Consider the following 13,571-nt stretch of genomic DNA (forward strand, 5'->3'; position numbering starts at 1 on the left):
CAAATTCTAGGTTCCCTGGTTTGTATAAATATATTCAATCAATCAATCATGGACTTGTAAAGCGAGGCTACCTTTTGAGCAAAGTAACAGAGGATGGGCACCAAGTGCGTTTGTGTTTAGCCGGGGACTTTAACGCAAGGCGCCTCTTGATATGCACAATGTTATGGACGAGGTCGGCGCTAGAGTTCCAGGGCTATCTACATTTAGGGGTATGGGTAACTCATCAGTTTTTGATTAGATTTTAAATACTAGCAATTTAACTAACATGTTATGGCATGGTGCTATCATTTATACACTTTGGAGCCAACAACCCTATTGAATTAGGTCTGACTGTGCCATCTAGGAGGATATATAATGTTGCTGTTGGTATTGGCAAGCTACAGCCATCCACTGACAATCTCAGAGTGGTATGGAACCTCCAGAGCCCAACCCAATTTCTGGGCTAAGTAGTAAATGAGAATCTGGAGCTGGTCCCGAGTTGTCTGGCTGATGAGGGAGATAATGGGGGGATAGTAAGCTCTTTTGAGGCTCTTTTTCTAATTATTAAAAAATCTTTCAAAGTCCCCAAAGCCCCCTAAATTGGCTCATACAGAGCCAAGATGGTTGAATCACGAGTGCTTGGTAGGTAATCAAGGCCCTTGTTGCTAACCCCAGGTATTTGTTTCTCAGGAAACAATGTAAATTGGCTACTACTAAGAGATGGGAGGAGGACATCTTTCAGCAGTGGGACACACTAGTCCTTGCAGCTTCTAAAAAGGACAGTAAGTCCTTCTGGAATGCTGTGACAGCCATGAGAAACGTAAACCACTCTACGACCTCAAATTGCTATCATATCACTAGTGAGATGTGGGAGGCACAATTTTCGCAAATTTATGCCACTTTGGCAACAACATCACAATGGATGCCGAAGGTGAGCAACCACTCAGATCTACAGATCACTTTATGTGAAGTTGCCACCTCTATTTAGCAGAGCCCGGACGGAGACTCAATTGACCTGATTAAATGTAACTTCAAAATCTGGGGCCTATTATTGACTAACGTTTTTAATAATCTAAAACTGTCACCAATACTGAGTTCCCCCGCCACATCCATCATCGTTCCAAATTTTAATAAAGGAAATTGGTCATTACCTAGTTGCTATAGTCCCATCCCATTGATAAACACTGCCGTCAAAATCCTAGGAAAAGTTCTATATAACAGGATCATGGAGTCATCTGTGAATAATGCAAATAAATCCCTGTCAGTATGGTTTTAGAAACCGCATGGGCACTATCGAGCAATGTTTGAATTTAAATTTGATGATAGGCAAGTACACAATTGCACAGCAAACACATTTATACCTTGCATTTATTGACTTGTCTATGGCGTTCTATTATATCAATCACGCTAGGCTGTGTCAACTCCCTATCTCAATGGGGATGGATGCGGCACTTGTTTACTTCCTAGCATCCTTGCATGAGAATATGAAGGCTAGGGAAAGATTCGGACGAAACTGTGAAGTCTCCAAAGAAATTAATATTGAACTGGGGTGCTGCAAAGTTGTGTGCTTGCTCTCTTACGGTTCATTTTGTATGTTAACAAGCTCAGCCCCTTATTAAATTTGGAAAAAGACGTCACGACATGGGTACGGGCAGAGGAACGAGCCCTGATCGAAGAAGTCATAGGAGTGAGGCGCCGTCCAATAGCAGACCTGTGGGTGGTGTTGTTGCGGGAGTGAGAGGCGAGAGATGTAGATGACTTAGACAATTCACCCGAAGCTGTATAGCCTATCACACAGACATAAATATATAACACTGCTGGCTCCCCCACGAATTGTTCAAGGGTGGGTGACTGTGTTGTTTCCATGATGCCCCACATGGCTTACCACTACCATTATCTTATCTCTAATACACACTTAACAATATTAGCCAACAAGATAAATGGGTAGATGCCAGATACTCCTTATCGGGACCCCAGAGGCCTCTCGTTATTAAGTTGTATGTGAAACACGTATTTGTTATGTTTAAAATATAAGATATTGAAATATCGTTTTAATGATGTTGAACAAACTCCCACATTTTGTGCGATAAGCATGGGACTTCGCATATGCAACTAGAACCTAAAATTATTAACAGGATTGTTGTGCTTTGGATTGTTTGCAAACAGATCAAAATTGTTTCTGTATACACAACTCTAAAACGTTATTGATATTATTGCTTGAAGGCCGATATGTGTACTTATTGATTGAAAAATGTACTGAAAAAAAAAATATATATATATAAAAATATATAAAAATAAAAAAAAGCTTAGCCCCTACTAATCCTTTTGCACCCTTGATGTTCCTAAGCTAAAAGGTGCTCTGCTCCCAGTACTGCTATATACCGACAACGCCATGCTGATGTCTGTTGGCACACTCATTTGCAAAATGTACGGATGCTCTTGATTTACAGACTAAATCTTCTAAATTATATATTATGGCGTGCGGCCCTAAGTGCACTCGGCTTTCAAGTTTTGCAGTCAGCACAAACGATTAAGTACTTGCACTTTTTCTTACCTAGGGTGTCACTGCTGATGCAGCTGGCTCTTGCATTTGACAAAGGTTTCTCTATTCTGTGGTAAACCTACGTAAAGAAAACCATCCAAGAGATTGGGTTATCTAATACCTTCCTTAATCCCACCCTGAGAAGCGATCTAGTATGTGCAAGCATTATTATTTGCCCTGGCCCAAAACATCACAATCAATTTAGAAGTACTAAAGCCCACTGTTGCAGCCTATTTGCACCTGAACCCTGATAGTCCCCCAACCAACCACTTGTTTAACACCTGTGGGCACTGGGAACGTTCTTTACTTTTTTTGTTTCAAGGCAGATACAATTAAATATTTACTTTTCTGGCGGGCTTCCAAAGAAACCTTGAATTCAGCACGGGCCCCTGTGATAATTGGTATGGGCAATTGACGCTGCACTTTTGTGGTTTTTATAAAAGATTTACTAAATTGTTTTTAATTCCTTTTATGAGGTTGCGGAACTTAGACTGTGTTCCCAAGCATTCAATTTTTTGCAACAGTTATGTGATGATTGTTTTTAAATCAGCTGTTTTCTGCGAGCCGCTGTGTGGACACGCAGTACAATGCATTTTGAATAAGGTTTTATTTTTTCTGTCTGGATTTTTATGTATGTATATGAGCTATCACTGTACTGAAAAGGCAAAAATTATGGGGCTGATTAGGATGGCAGGCCCGCCACTCTATCGGAAATGGCACCGCCCGACAGGCTGACGGCGGTCCCGACAGAGGCATTAATATGCGACCGCCACCAGAGCGGTTGCAATGCCTATCTTTTGCATTGCGGTGAGTCCTGCTGGCTGCAGCACATGCCGCAATGCAAAATAGGTATAGAAAGAAACAAGGGAACCCCAATACGTGAACCTGGTGTGGCCAAAAGGTCCATACAAGCCAGCACAGGCAGCAGCAGGACACGCTCCGCTCTCCGTTCCTTGGCTTTCATTAAGTGACCTGGGTTTGTCCAAAATAATTAACCGGCTCGGCGTTTCGAAGCTGAACAACACAGCTGCTCCTCAAGGCACTGGCAAATTAATTCAGCCTTACCATCTCTACCACGCACTATCGTGAAGTCTATTATAGCGTTCCATAGGTGCTTTTCCTTTGTTGCCTAATCATACCGCAACAACACCCGAATTCAGCTTGCTCACCTGTTAGATGTCCTGAAGATGATCTCGAACAATTGAGATCGAAACGCCATCGACCCCCTACAACATGAATTCCTCCCACTCTATACATTTTTTGGAGAGGATTCTCTATTACTATTGTCAATGCGAAGTCTTTATTTTAATATCACCATCACTTTTCATCTCACGCTTATTTTCACTTATTGTGTGAGCACCTGAATACTATTGTTTTGGAAATAAATATCTGTCATAAACTGAACTACATGTCCCTTTGTACACTGTTCATCGCTCCCTAGAGGAATTCACTTCCTATTCTCAAACATAGTGCCCCCCACAGGGTCACTTTCTGTATGGACCTTTTGGCCACACCAAAACCATTGTTTTCTAAAACGCAATGCAAAAAAGGGGCACCTGACATATCCCTGCACTATGTGGCAGGCACCATGCAGTGCCTGCCACTTGGTGTAGGGATAATAGGTGCCCCCCCAAAACCCAGAGCTTAGGGCCAGGGGGTAAAGGGGGCCCACTTTGGGCCCCTATCCGCCTGCCTTTTCATGGCGGGTTAACTCGCCATGAAAAGGCGAGCGGAAAGCAACATCATAATCACTACGGCGGTGCCTGTTAGGCACCCCCGCCGTTTTAGGGATATGATTCCCCTCCGACGTACAGGTGGGCTCAAGGAGCCCGTCGAATGCTTGGCGGTCGTTCTTTCCGACTCCTACTTTACTACTACTAAACTGAAACAAAATCCTAACTTTACGACTTTCGGTATTCACAAAAGGCATTTAGTAGTAGTAAAGTTAGGAGTCCTAACTTTACTACTACTAAATGCCTTTTGTGAATACCAAAAGTAGTAAGTTTAGGATTTTATCTCAGTTTCGTAGTAGTAAAGTTAGGAGTTCTAACTTTACTACTACTAAATGACTTCTGTGAATACCAAAAGTAGTAAGTTTAGGATTTTATCTCAGATTAGTTCTGTGAATCGGCCCCTATATGTCTGCCTGGTGGTGGAAGGATCCAGCCTATTACCAAGGTCGCTGTGTGAAATTCAAGCAGCTACCACAACTGATAAGGGACTTCAGATATTAATCCAAGCAATAAGCTAAGGCTCTAAGAGGACAGTCATACATGACCAGCTGTGCCAAATAGTGGAGGCTTGCCAGATTCTGACAAAGCATTACACCAGGTCAGAAATTACCTGCTGGTGTGCATAAATAGACTGCTCTTGAGAGGCAATCTGCTTGTTTTATCATCAGCTTTTAGTGATCGTATCCTCCAGATGGCCCAAGCTGGTCACAAGGGCATTGTGAACACCAAAGCCAGATTGAGGATTAAAATCTAGTCCTCCCAGCTCGATGGTTTGGCTAAGGCTATAATAAAAGAATGCCTTTTATGACAAGCAGTAGGAACACCAGACACCGGCTAAGGACATGCCATCTCATGCAGCCGAGAGCACTGAATTTTGCCATCTTCCACACACGAAACACATTCTGGCTGTAATGTTATCGCATGTTCGCAGAAGCCGTACCACATCCACAGAAGAAATCACCCATCGTTATGCACAGGCTGGTGAAATAACTGGAAACTTATAATGGTCCCCCATTCCTAAGCCAAAAGTGGGCTCACTCAATATACATTACAGCACGATCACTCCTAGGTGGTCTACACCAATGGGGAAACAGCAAGATTCATGCACACCTTGAGCAAAGTTCTATTCAAAGCACATTCTCCAGGGAACAACCCTGAATGGGCACTATGCCCTTTTGTGCAGAAGAATTTACACAACTCTTACCCAAACTAGGTGTGTCTTCCCGGTCAGCTCTGCATTGGCATGCAAGCTGATACTATAGCATACCATCAAACCACAAAAACCTTGGAGACTCTCCACGGTAGGAAACCAGCGGCAATGGGGTCTATAGGGTGAGCTGGCCTCTAATCGCAACTGTTATGAACAGAAAAAGAAACCCAAAACATTATTTACCTACTCTTTACAAATGTTTGTCCATCTCAAGCCTATCTCTCAAAACATACAAAAATGTGACAGGATGTCCTCACACACCACCAGGTGTCACGCTTCATCGTAGGACTCTCCAAAAACGCCAATTGATGAAGAGCGGGTCTACACTTTATAGTAAAGGAAGCACTTCTACCGGAAGCACTTCTACCGGACTCTTGTACCTGTGATATGAATTCATTAAAAAACAATGTGACGCAACAAACTACATTTTATATTAAGAGAGATTTCACTTGGCGTTAAAAAACAAGTGTGGAGACTAGGAGAACAAGTACCCCATCACCACTCAAATCGTCAACATGTTTTTGCCTCTTGTGGCATTTGTCAGGATGGAACATGGGATCATTTTGTGGCATACAATCCTGCCAGTGCCACTATATCTGAGAGAAGACACTGGCATTCAGTGTTGTACATGGCTTTAGAAGAACACAGGATTGATCATAAAACCAGCTTAGAAGAGTGGAGCAATAGTTGTCATGAATAAAGTCATGTACGAAACTGAATGCCAGCCACTCCTCTCATGTAGAGACAGTTATGAGATCCTGACCGGGGACCCCACTCATAGGTTAACCAACATGATTAACACAATGGTAGAGGAAGCACAAACCCCTGACCGGACTGCAAAACAAGAGGCAGAATTCCTCATTGGTGCAAAGTCCTATGATCCTGAGGTTTTATACCCTACCAAAAATTCACCAGCAAAGACTACCACCCCCAGGGAGACCCGTTGTCTCGGGAATTTGTTTATTACTGGAACCATTGTCACAATTTTGTGACTGGTTCCTGAAACCCATTGTCAAAAAGTATTGCTAGTATCTACCTGACACAAAGGATGTCTTGTGCCTAGGATATGTTTATAACGGTGGTTATGGAAGTGCTATATATCCCACAAAGGCGCATGCTGGAGGTAGTTGAAGGAATTCTGGCAATCACAGAGTGGAACTTTGTGATGGAGTGCGCAGAACTAGCACTCACTGTGAATTTATTTGAGGTGATTTACCATCAGATACAGGGGACATCAATGGGGAGTACCTTCACCCTTAGTGTGGCCTGCCTCTAGGTGCATCAGTTTGAGGTGGACCATATTAGCACCCTGGATAACCCATACAGAGATAACATTAAGCTTTGGTGTCGATATATCGACAATGTACTAATAATATGGCACGGTAGTGAACAGCAGTAAGTAGAGTTTGCCAACTGGGTCAACTACAGAGACAGACACTTGAGGTTCACACACAAAATCTGTAAAGAAGAGGCAGCGTTTTTGGATTTAGTGATCACTATTGGGCACAGTAGCATTGAGACAAGGGTACACAATAAGGTGACAAGACAGAAATAGCCTTATGATAAATTAAAGGTTGCACCCAAGAGCCTTTTTCAATAACCTTCCAGTGGGCCAGTTCCTACAATGAAGGCGCAACTGCTCCTCACTAGATACTTTGAATCCAGGCTACCACCCTGGAGACAAAGTTACTGGCATGCAACTACCCAAGCAAAACAGTTAAGAAAGCGCCAAAGCGCAAAAAAGGGCAAAGAACAACAATAGAAAGTCACTCCTAGAAACACACCAGAAACCATAGACTGACAGGATTGCCTGTGTGACTATATATTCCCCTGTTTCCAACAGAGTACAGAGCATCATTAAAAAACACATTGGACGATACTAATAGTGGAACCAAACAATGATCCCCCCACTCTTTGCATTTAAATGCAACACAAACATACAGGATATGCTCGGAAACACTAAAACACAAGAAACTGAGGTTTCACCACAAACAACTCTCTGTAACAACCAACTCCTGGTGGGTCACTACCCCTGTGGGAACTGTGCAGCGTGTCGCTTCACCGCATCAACAAAGGAAGTAGACATCAAGACAGGGAGACCATGGGTCCTGATGACACCAAAAAACTGTAACAGTGAAAACGTGGTAAACTTGATCACCTGCCCCTGCAGCCTGCTACATGTTGGCATGGAAACTCACAAAATAAAGGTAGGACTAAATGAGCATTGTAGCATTATATGGTCCAAAAAGAATAACACCAAACTATACAACATAACTTGGAAGCTAACCACAATGATGGTGACCTCTCCTGGGTGGTACTGGAAAAGGTGGTGTCAAAGGCCCCAGATATCACCAAGAAACTGTTCACACAGGAGCAGAGGTGGGTGTATGGCATAAGATCATGGAAGAGTGGCCTTAACAATGAAACACCATGGTTACAGCTATGACTTGACTCTCTGACTCTACCAATTGGCACTACATACACATATTGTTGCTAGAGAATTGATGTGCATATTCTACCAGGACCATGTACTTGCCCTGAAATTCTTCTGAAACTGGTGGGATCACAAGCACACATATTTGGCAGTTTTGAATGATTCCAGTTCATGGAAAAATACATGTGGGTATGACTCTTGAACACAATAATGAACTTACAGGCAATTGTAGCCCGGTTTTAACCATTAGAATGGCCTTAAATAACTTGTGGCTCAACAGTGCTCAAACTTCCATGATTCAGTATGTGGGAGGAGGCTTCCAGGTATTCAGAATCCATGTTTAGGCACAAGCAGCGCCGTGTTTGCATTGATGCACTGGCACTACTGGCTTAAAAGGCCCACATGTATCTGTACACATTAGGGAAGGATACCCCCACATTTGACCTACACACTCCAGCCAAGTAGCGCATGCCTGCCTCGGGGGGTGGGGTGGGGGAGGGGGGTGCCGCTTCATTGCGGATGAGAAACAGGTACGCCCAATATACCAATGGCAGGCGCACCAAGTAAGGAGATTGCAACAGATAGCGATATCGCTGTTTGACAAAGCATGACTAACAGCAGCTGTGTATTATGTTTAACGAGGGATACTTGCTTACGGCAGTACCTCGTATGTGATTATTATTTAAAAAACTAAATACATCTGAGAACGGTCACTTGTGAAACACTCCACCAATCAGATGGGTGTTTAAGGGGATATATAAACTAAGCTTTCACTCCTCGCTTGTGACCAGCGGGAGGAAGGAGCAAGCACGACTATTTGATCCACGAGGGCCACACCTTGGAGTAGTAAGTGGGTAGGGGGTGGGTAGCAGGTCTCTCAACAAAGCCTTTTGATAAATTCTTTATTAAGGAGACAACAATGGTAATAATTATTGTGATTTCCTTCTTACATGGTGTGTGACTACAGGGGTTCCTGCGCCCTTTCTCCCAGGGATATGAGCCATATTTAGGGTAGGAGGGAAGTTAGCTGGTCCCACATCATTACAGTTTGGATGGTGTGATACACAAGTGCAGTGTCACACCCACAATTAAGGCATGCAAATGTGCATGCTTTTGTTTGTTTCACTTTCAGCCTATGTATTTTAAATGGTGTGATTATTTTTTTTCAGATACCTAGAGACCTAGGAGTTGTGATGGATGACAAAGGTCAGTCCATATTTATAGTGGCACCGACAGGATTGCATGCCACAAAATGATCCTGTGTTCCATCCTGACAAATGCCTGTCAGAAGAGCGCACCAAGCAATGATGCCATTGTAACTGTGATCATAAGAAAAATCGTGTGAATGAGATACAAAGCACCTTAAATAGGGCGGAAGTACATGAAAAGGCAGTCCTTGTAGGTAAGCAGGTGATTGGGGCACTTTAAAGACCACCTAGCCATCAAAAAACCCCAAGTAAACAGTTAAACTTGATTTTGCTGCGCCCCTTTTTTGAGATTCCCCACTTTTTCATCCCACTTAAAGCCAAGGTGACAAGTATGAGTTCTCCTTAAGCTGGCAGCACACTTGACACATGAACCAGACTAAGGAGCGGGCGCTCTGTGCCATAGAACAGGATGGAGAACAAATGAACAACTGTCTGCAGTCCAATACAGAGTGGGTAGTGAATAGAGGTTGGTAAGCCAACAAATTAACAGGGAGAGCTGAGCCAAGGATCGGCTCTGGCTCTAAGAGCCGCTGTACGAGCCGAGCCCTGCAAATATTTGACGTCTAAATTGTGCAACAAACATTATGTTAGACTATACATTGTCTTCAAGATTCAAGATAGTGAAGAAGCATTTCACCATCGCACATCAGTTTATTTGCAAAGTATTTCTAAAAAGTGGGAGTTTTTAAATATGAACTGCAAAATCTTTTTACCTGAGCCCTGATGACCATGCTATAAGTGAAAAAAGAGGCAAGCCAGTTTCATACATGCAGACTATGTGGCCTAGATTCTTATTTTAGATAGCGCTACTTTATAAGCTATTAAATCAAACACAAGACAAGTTTTTTTCTTAAAGGATATGATTAGATTTTGGTGACAGGCAGCATACCCCTTTTACTTTGAGCAGTTTTACCCAGTGCTTTACAACAGATACTAAATATTAAGTTTTATCAGCGCCACTGCCAACAATACATCCAGCCATTCCTGCATCAGGCTCCCAAAGGCCGCTGTTGCTGCAGAATCCTTGCAGGCGCCCTCTCGACAATTATAATGAAAGCAGCATATTAACTCACTGTTCCGAGCTCTGTCATCCACTGCAGCAAAACCCATGCAGGTAAGAGAAAGACTTTGCAAGTCCTTTCACATGCATTCTGTTCTTCAACCCGGCATTGTAAACTCGCCGTCACAGCAATTCAGCTCCAAGAAAGTGAGCATTTTGTCATGCCACTCACAAACCACCTCTTGGTCCTGTAAGCAGCATTTAAGTGCGGGCTTTGGTAGAGTGTGTGCGTGCTGGGGAAAGGGAGTGTGTGCGTCCGCTCACACGCGCTTGCTACAGGGAACAATGGTTTGTTTTTTTATGAATTCATATCACAGGTTCAAGAGACAGGCAGAAGCGCCTCTTTTTCTATAAAGTGTCGGCCCGCACTTCAATCCCAGGGTTTTTGAAGAGCGAGGGTGGTCCTAAAATAAAACACGGCACCTGGTGGTGTGTGAGGACATCTCATCACATTTTGGGGTGTGTCGAGAGATAGGCTTGAGATGGACAAACATTTGTAGAAAGAGTAGGTAAATATTGTATCTGTGGCTTTTCGTGTGCATAACTATAGCACACCAACTCATCAAATGATCCTGAGAGGCTATGGGTTGCTGTTGCAACCGGTGTGTTATTGGGACAGTTTTCATTGATGTTTAAAGTCACACTCTAATTTGGGGACAAATGTAGTGTCGCACATTCACCAGTAAGCCAGGTTAACACCCCATGGTGTTTGTTGTTGTTGGTACTTCCGATTTGTTGAACAAAATGCTTTACACCAAAGAACTACCACACCACCTTTTTTTCTCCTTTATGTGTTGGGACACATGCCAAAAGTACATATCACCACAATAATCACTAACGGCACTTTGGAGTAAATGGTACATTTTGAGGCACATCAAAAAAATTGCTTGGACCAAGCTGTGTATTTGGGTATCTCAGTTCTTGGAATAGGGTTGAACTAAACAGCATATCTAATGGTATAAATAAACATTATAAAACGACTCTGCCTAGGCCACTAAATCAGCTCACACAGGGCCGAAAACTACCCTTTATCTTACGGTCAGACAGTTCTGTCCAATGCTTAAGTGAAGCATACACAGTACTAACTGCATCTAGGCTAAAAGTTGCAAAGAATCAATAGCTCAGAGTCTAACATTTAACTGAATGTGACAAGGTGGTAATTTCGGAAGAGGCCTGTCCAAATACTTGTTTAGTGACTTCTTGGCATCATGAGATATATAAGGTAGCATTCCTTCATTGTGAAACCCACACGGCAGAATTTCATTTACATATACCAACCCTAGAACACGAATATGGTATGAGATATGGTTCAGAGGCTAAATAGCAGATGTTGGATTAGTAGACTAGGCTGCATTATCAAAATTGACTGGGGTCGGAGGTGGCGAAGGGGCATATACGTTTGTATCCCCAAGGGCACCTTGGTATTAAACAAGGGACAGCATGCAGTTGTGCGACCCCTTCTATAATACAAACTGTACTAGGGCACATGTAGTGCTGGTGCAATCTCAAGGTTACACTCCCACGCAAATGAGGAAACACTTGCCTCTTTGCATAAACCATGTAATAGACACAGACTGGAAGCTGTTGGGGGCATTCGCAGTGCCAGAAAGAGGAGGTGGACAGACAGTACGGCTCCCCCAAAGGTGCTCCTTGAAAGGGGGTGCACATTCCCCTGCAGGAGGGGGCAGCCACTCATTGTCTGCATGCAGGAGACTCTGTACCCCTTTCAAAAGCAGCCCAGGCTGCCAACGCCACGGTGAAAAGAGGCCCACCTTTCACTAGAGAGCTGCCCCCAGGGCAGGTACAAGTTTGCGGCTGAGCTGGAAACAGCACATTCATTGTGCTAAGGTGCAGTGGCCTAGTCTGCGCCTGGTTCATCCATTTAAAGGTGCAGGCCAGGGCAGTGCACCTCATCTATAAGGACCTAGGTTGACTCCATATTTTCAAAATGACAAACATGTGATCCTATGCAAATCACTGTACTTCCGGCCTAAATCAACTGAGTCACTGATAAGGGATCCAGCTTTCTTTTGTCTATCTCCCTGTGGAATGGTGTCATCTTGTGTAAATCATTAGGCCTCCCCATCTGTGCCTAGAGTTGCCACCAGACTCAGGAGATGATGGGCTGCAAGTAACATAAATACTGTCCACTAACAGGATCAGACTGGGACAAAGAATAGGTCTGGTGAGAGACTCCAGCTGACAAAGAACAGGTGCTCTTTATAATTAAGAAAAGAGAAAAAACAATAAAGGTGCCTTTAAATCTTGTTACATTTGATGTGAATCCAGAGACAGAGGTCAGATGTCAGATTACGTCTTCTTACAAATTGTTCTTTATTTTATCCTGGAGTGGAGAATGTGTTTACAAATTCCTCTAACTGCAGTCAGAGAAAGAAAAGTAAAGTGAACTGTCTGACAGTCATGCTGTGTTCAATGAAAGGCTATAGGATGAGAGTTTTGTTTCTAAAAAAGCATTTAAATACCTTGTAAATGAACTGTACAAATATTTCAAAATATATTTCGGAAGTCGGGAAAGCACTTTTTTAAAATTCTAATGTGTGATAGAAGCAAATATTTTAATAGAATCAAAACAAATCTAAACACATTACTTGGTGATGTGCAAATGATATATTTGCTGGAACACAATTTCCCCATTACTGTTTGTACTCTATAAGTGTTATCAGTAAAACTGCATGTCATGAACCAAGAGGGAAGTGAGAGGTCATGTGTACCTATTATGTAGGCTAGATTTTATTATACACTGTAAACATTGTCTATTAAATCAAACATAAGCCTTTTTGGACAGCGAACATGGTGCGCTCACATATTTGAAGGTGCTCTCCCATTTAATAATGAAAAAAGGTAACTTGAAAAAATAAAGTATTTGCCTAGGATCACACAATTGGGACAGGTTTAGGGGTCAAGTGCATTCCTTCTAGGTCATGTCGGTTATTCAAGTCACAAGATCTGCAGGTGTATTAATAATTTTGTGATTTTACGGGGCCAGATGTCAATTTGTGTGTTTACTAATTGCTGTTTATCTTTTCCTGGAAAACGCTGTTCACTTTTCTTTCTCTTGCTACAGTTAGAGGTTTTTGTCAAGTGAACTGAACAATCATTTTGAAACAAAAGGCTGTAGGGCATAATTTTTTTTTTAACACACACCATTTAAATAGCTTGTAAATGAGCAGTACAAACATTTCTAAATATATCAGGAATTACGAAAGCACCTTTACTGTAATTCAGAAGTGTTATGCAAACAAAGATTTAAATAGGAGCAAAACAAATCAGAACACTTTACTTGGTGATTAACAAATGCCAAATATTTGCAGAAACTATTTCCAAACATTGTTTGTACACTATTAGTTTTATCAGTAAAATCGCTTGTCAGTGGGAAATGTTGTG

At 42.5% G+C, this 13,571-nt stretch overlaps 1 protein-coding gene across 5 annotated transcripts in view; it reads right to left on the reverse strand.

Annotated features, from left to right (window-relative positions):
- Nucleotides 1-13,571, reverse strand: part of CHDH (choline dehydrogenase) — a 178,399-nt gene that overhangs the window by 131,538 nt on the left and 33,290 nt on the right. The gene's annotated exons all lie outside the window — the stretch shown is intronic.

Source organism: Triturus cristatus, chromosome 9 (genome assembly GCF_964204655.1).
Source record: "Triturus cristatus chromosome 9, aTriCri1.1, whole genome shotgun sequence".
Lineage (NCBI taxonomy): Eukaryota > Metazoa > Chordata > Amphibia > Caudata > Salamandridae > Triturus > Triturus cristatus.